We start from the raw sequence: 6459 nt of genomic DNA, 5'->3' as shown, positions 1-6459 counted from the left end.
TTCAAAAGAGTAGAGGACAATAAATGCTGGCAAGGATGAGTAGAGACTGAGCCGCTTCTTGATTGCTGGTGGGAATGCAAAATGGTTCAACTACACTGGAAAAGAGTTCCCTCATAAAAGTAAAAACAAAAATACTTTATGATCCAGTAATCCTCTAAAAAAGGACATAATTTTCGGTAAAGTAGAAGGACAGCAAAATTAAGGGAAATCCTCAATGAGATAAGGAGCTCTGGTAGTGTAGTGGTTATGAATCAGACTGCTAACCTCAGGGACATCCATTTGAAACTACCAGCTGTTTTGCGGGAGAACAATGAGGCTTTCTGCTCCTGTAAAGATTTACAGCCTTGGAAACAGGGTTGCTATGAGTCGGAACCTACTCCACGGCACATAACAACAACAACAACTCAATGAGACTGACTGACATAATAGCCACAATGGGCTCAAACATATCAAGGTTCATGAAGAAGGCACAGAACCAGGCAACATCTCGTTGTGCTATACATAATGTCGCCATGAGTTAGTTGGAGCTGACTCCACAGCAACTAATAAGACAGTTGGACCCAGCAGTAGCTCGGCTTCTCCTTTTCACCATACATCGTTTGCTTTGTTGAAGTCTGAACTTGTGTCAGGAAGCAAAGTTTTGTTATTGAGGAACATTTCAGGTAAAATCAATTCCCAAGCATCCTAAAAGTGCCCTTCTCATGATACTGTGCCAGTGATTACTCAATTATATTTATAGAGTGACTATCTCTAATGGAAACCGTCATCCATCTTGATATTTCATTGGATCATCACCTTCTTTGTGCAGTAACCCTGGATAGAGGGCTTTTCTGTTAAAAGCACTTGTCACACTCCATTTTCAGCTATTGCGGATCTTTTTGAAATTACCAGGATAGTTATTAGGCCTTAGCTAAAGTACCCTCATACAAGAGGCATAGACAGTCTTCCCCATAGGCATAGACAGCCTCCACAAGCAGCCCAATAGCTGAATGTTCCTGGTGACCAACACGTTCATCCCTGAGTCAGTGCTGAGGCAGCACATCTCACCCTTTGCTCTTTGTTGAGATTCAGGACATCTGGGTGGTACAGGACAAGCACACCAAGGAGTCTGAAAGGGCATCATCTTTGTCAAGTTCACTAGCAGACCTGCAGAGCCACAGAGCAGAGGAAGTGCACAACCAGTGCATCAGTCCTAATGACACAAAGCCATCAAGATTGTCATTGCTCGATCCAGATCATCTGGAAATCACCAAGATGCTGAAGATGATGAACTTATAAGAATCTCTGTTAGGATAGCTACCAAAATCCTACACAAAGATCTATAGGGAAAAACAAATTAAGTTATATGGAGATATCAAGTACTGAAGCACTATTAAGAATAAAATGACTGGGTAAAGTAAAGTTTTGGGCTATATATGATACTTAAAACCATCACAAGTTGCCCACAAAATAGAAAGCTATTATAGTAATTTTAGTAAATTTAGGGCAACCTAAAAATAAAGCATCTATATCCTCTGAACAAGATTATTGTAGTAGCATCAGACAGTCAACTTTGGAACATGGACCTAGAGTACATATTTTCCAATCAAACAACAACCTGAATATCCAAGTTACTGGCAGGTGAGGACAGTAAGCTATTTCCAAATGCATATCAGACATATCAAGAGTTACTTTCACTAAACAACTTTTCAGCATTTTTATATAGTACCAGGATTGATACATTTTGAAGTTCCCAAGATCTTATTCAAATTATTATTGTGGAGTGGTTCAATATTTTAATGTAGCATCAACTATTTATGCAAATACAAGTTACATTGATGTTGGTAGTAATGCAACAGATCTCTTTAGAAAAATGGCAATGCAACACACTGTTGACGAGTGAATTCCTACTCAGAAACATTATGTGACAAAGCAGAACTGCTTTGTATCTGAGGCTATAAATCTTTATAAAAGCAGACTGCCTCATCTGTCTCCCTAGAGCAGCTAGTGAATTCTTACTGCCATCCTTTCTGTTAGCAGCCCGATGCTTAACCCACTGTGACACCAGGGCATCACAGCTTGCATCAGTGGTGTGGAATGACCTTCTTGTTGTTGTTAAGTGCGATTGATTAAGTTCCAACTCATAGCAACCCTGTATAGGGTTTCCAAGGAGCGGCTGGTAAGCTTGAGCCACAAACCTTGTGGCTCAAACAGACCTTTCAGTCCAGCGCATTAACCCACGACACCACACCAGGACTCCATAGAATGATCTAAGCAGCAGCAATTTCTGCTGATGAGGTGCTATAGCCAGAGCTGGATCTCATAATGCACACACACTCTACACCCCACTGTTATTTTTTTGTATCCAATGTGCTATTTTTACGTCCCATGCAACTCCCTGATTTGAAAATACTGAAACTCAATATTCTCTAAATAGAATAAAAATTCCCATAAAAAGAACATCCCTGGTCCTCATGTGGTATCTACTGACTAGTGTATCAGTCAGTATCCTCCAGTGAAACAGAACCAATGCAGTATATACAGGTATATATTAAAATATTTAGCTTAAGGAATTGGCTCATGTAATTGTGGGCTCTGGCAAGTCTGAAATCTTAGGGTAACAAACAAGGCAGGCTAGAAGTCTGGTAGGATTTGATGTAATAATCTGAGGCAGAATTTTTTCTCCCAATGAAAACCATGTTGGGCTCTTAAAGTCTTCAACTAAGTGGATGAGGCTCATTCACGTTATCAAAAGAATGGTCCTTTATTTAAAGTCAGCTGATTGTAGATGTAAAGAAGCCCTAATGGTGGAATGGGTGAACTGTTGGGTTGCTAACCAAAAGGTGGCAGTTCAAAACCACCAGCTGCTTCAAGGAAAAAGATGAGGCTGTGTGCTCCCATAAAGATTTCCAGCTGTGGAAACTCTATGGGGGCCATTCTACTGTGCCTATAGGGTTGTTATGAGTCGGGATGAACTCAAAGGCAGTGGGTTTGGTTTTGGTTTTATAGCCTAGGCAAGCTGACACATACAACAAACCATCATAATGAGTGATAGTGTTATGCTGCAATATTTCCATTTATGATCCAGAACTCGAAGTAAAAAAAAAAAAAAAAAGTTTATGTCTCTCCTTGTATGTGATGCTAATATGTTGTCAAAACTCTAATAAATTCTATTTAGTCATTAATCAGTACCATGAAAGATGAATGTCAGTACCCAAACCCAAGCCTTGGAGTCAATCCCTACTCTTAGTGATGCTTGTTTAGGGTTCCCAGGGTTATAAATGTTTCTAGATTCATCTTTTTCCCAAAAATTGACTTTGCAGTTAACAATCCAGTGTTTATCCTACAGTACCATCAGGGCTTACTGATTATTTCAAAGGCAGCACCTGTACTCACCTAGCTGATTTGAGTAAACTTTTAAAAATATGTACATGTTTTAAAGTTATTATCCACTTTTAGTGGCTTTTTTTCAATAACTTCTAAATGCAAAGCTGGAAAAATGAATAAGGATGACTGTAGAATGATTGATGAATTTGAGTTATGTTGTTGTTAAGTGCCATCGAGTCAGTTCTGACCCATAGCGACCCTGAACAGGGTTTCGAGGCTGTAAATCTTTACGGGAGCAGAAAGCCTCATCTTTCTCCCGTGGAACAGCTGGTAGTGTCGAACTGCTGACCTTGTGGTTTGCAGCCTAGTGGAGGAATAATTGATGCATTTGAGTTCGAAGCACAAACAAATCTGTGTTGGAAGAAGTACAGTCAGAACATTCCTTAGAAGCCAGGACAGTGAGACTTCATCTCTCATACTTCAGACATATTAGCAAGAAGGCCCAGTCCCTGGAGTAGGACATTATGCTTCATAAAGTGAGGGTCAGTGCAAAAGAGGAAGATCCCCCTCCAGTGAGATGGATTGGCACAGTGGCAGCAGCAATGGACTCAAGCTTAACAACAAGTTTGAGGATGGTGCAAGACGTAGCAGTGTTTCATTCTGTTGTGCATAGAGTCAGTGTGAGTCAGAGCCAGTTCAATGACAACTAACAACACCAGCACCTACTTTTAGTAGAATTACCTACCTGAAGTGGTCATGAGGTGTGTCACACAGATCTCCCCTTTAGAAAGTCTACTATGGGAATCAGAGTCAACTGACAGTTTCCAACTGGATCTACCACGTCATTCATGTCAGGCCATGATTCAGTAATACAAAAGTCAGGCCATTTCTGCCCAGTGCCAGACTCCCAATGGGCAACTTCTGCTTAGAAATTCCCCATGAACCTGGCCAGACTTTGTCGGAATTGTGCACTGGATACACTGAGAAGTTCTTCCTGTCCAGTCCTCTTTCCTTATCTTCTTCCACAGGCATGAGAGCAACATTGTGGTCTCAGGCGCTCACCACCTACCTACTCATTTCCTGCAATAAATCTCTTGTATGAGTGTATCCTGAAGGTGTAAGGTGGAGGTATAACCTGGTTCAAGCCCACATGTGAGACTGCCTCATCTCCACCTCCAATCAAGGAAGACTTTGGAAACATAACTCTCAAGTTATGTTCAAGGCACATTCTTGTTCACTAGCTCTCCTCCTCCCTCCTCTTTTCCTTAGCCCCTTCTCTCATTCTCCTTCTCTCTCGTCCCTTTCCCCTTTTCTCTCGATTCGGTTTTTGAAACCTAAAACTTTAAAAGAAATCCAGATACAGTTTCTTTAGGGTTGCTTTGAGTTTGAATGGACTCAGTGGTAACAAATTTGGTTTGTTTTTCTTTGTTTTGTTTTTATAATGAGGATAAGGAGCAAGGAAAGAGTAGAAAGCAAAAAAAACTAGAGAGAAAAGCCATAAAATGGAAAGATACCGTTTGAAATCCTAGGTCTAGGCTCATTGGAGAAGTAGGTGAACTGAAGCTTGAACCATATCAGTCAGCAAGAAGCACGAGGCTAAATAAAAGATTTTTCAGTAGCACTGCAGAATAATGTGCTGGACTGAGAAATCGACTTAACTGAAAACTCAGCAGTTCAAACTCACCAGTCGTTCCTCAGAAACCCTATACAGGATCCCTGTGGGTCAGAACTGACTCGATGGCACTTAACAACAACAAACCTGCATATTTATGCATAAAGCAGAAAGTTGAGCTGCCTAGGGCAGAGAAATGTGTATCAAGAAGGCCAGTCTCTAAGGGTTGTGTTCTTGAAATGACAAAATTAAGGAAACAGAGACCAGATTAGTGATTGGTAGGGATTAGGGGTGGGTGAAGGGGAAGTAGCACAAGGTTTATATATATATATATATATTTAAAACATTTTTATTGTGAATTAAGTGAAGGTTTACAGAGCAGATCATCAGTTTTACATTAAAAAATCATAGACTGCATTTCATTTTGATGATTGCAATCCCTTCTATGTAACTTCAGTTATCCCATGTCCTCCCTGTGATTCTTGTTTCCATTCAACTTTCTTTGCCAACCCTTCTAAAGTTTGTCCTTAGGTAAATATTGCCCATTTGATCGTGAAGGGTTGGCCATTCTGTGGTGTGGATACCTCACTAGAGTTGTTGTCTCCCCAATATACTTATCTACTGCTTGGCTGGAAACTAGGCCATGAGCATGAGTTCAATTCCATGCCTGAAACGTGACCAAGGGACATCGTCTCAGATTCCTCCAATCTCTTTCTGACTGATAAAATTGGTCTTTGTTGTATATATATATATATATTTTAGTTTTGTTTCACATTTTCTCGCACTTTATCCAGTGTGATCCCTTTCCAAACAGTTAGTATTGGTAGTTGGGCACCATTTAGTTCTTCTGGTTTCAGAATAAGGGAGACTGATGTTCACATGTTCCATTAGTCTATTGGACTAATTCATTCCAAGTGCCTTCAATTTTCATCACTCTGCTTTCCTCCACACAGGGAGAGACAAATAATTGCACCTCAGGCAGTAGCTCATGATTTTTTTTAGATCCTAGTCACTACTCACAAATTGATAATAATGTCCCCAAGACTATGGTCCTGAGCCCTTAAGCCCAATAACTTATTCCCTCAAGATGTTTGATAATATCTAAGAAGCTTTCATAATTTTGTCCCCCATATGTTGATCAGCACTGGACTGCAAACTACAAGGTCAGCAGTTCAAACCTACCAGCTGCTCCTCGGAAACCCTAGGCACAGGGTTTTGTATACAACAGATTTACCTCTACTGCCTTTAACACGTGCACATCTCCCTGTCTTCTCCTACACCTTAATCAGTTTTTTTGGCAACCATCCTTTTGTTATGCATTGCCTTCCCTGCCGTGCAAGGTAACATGTGTCTACCCTCTTGCCAGTGAATTGTTCTCTCTTCCCTCCCACCCATGATAATCATCAAAGACCATTTCTTTTAGCATGAAAACCTTTTCTTGACTTTTTTACAATCGTGGTCTCTTACATTATTTGTCCTTTTGTAATTGACTAATTTCACTTAGCATAATGTCCTCCAGGTTCATCCATATTGTGAGCTGT

General features: G+C 40.4%; 1 pseudogene; it reads left to right on the top strand.

Annotated features, from left to right (window-relative positions):
• The first annotated feature begins 434 nt into the window (after window positions 1-434).
• Window positions 435-1624, top strand: LOC102811768 (annotated as a pseudogene).
• Window positions 1625-6459: the final 4835 nt, after the last annotated feature.

This window comes from Chrysochloris asiatica, unplaced genomic scaffold, assembly GCF_000296735.1.
Source record: "Chrysochloris asiatica unplaced genomic scaffold, ChrAsi1.0 scaffold00062, whole genome shotgun sequence".
Taxonomy (NCBI): domain Eukaryota; kingdom Metazoa; phylum Chordata; class Mammalia; order Afrosoricida; family Chrysochloridae; genus Chrysochloris; species Chrysochloris asiatica.
Note: the sequence above shows the minus strand (reverse complement) of the source record. Positions and strands in the feature narration are given on the sequence as shown.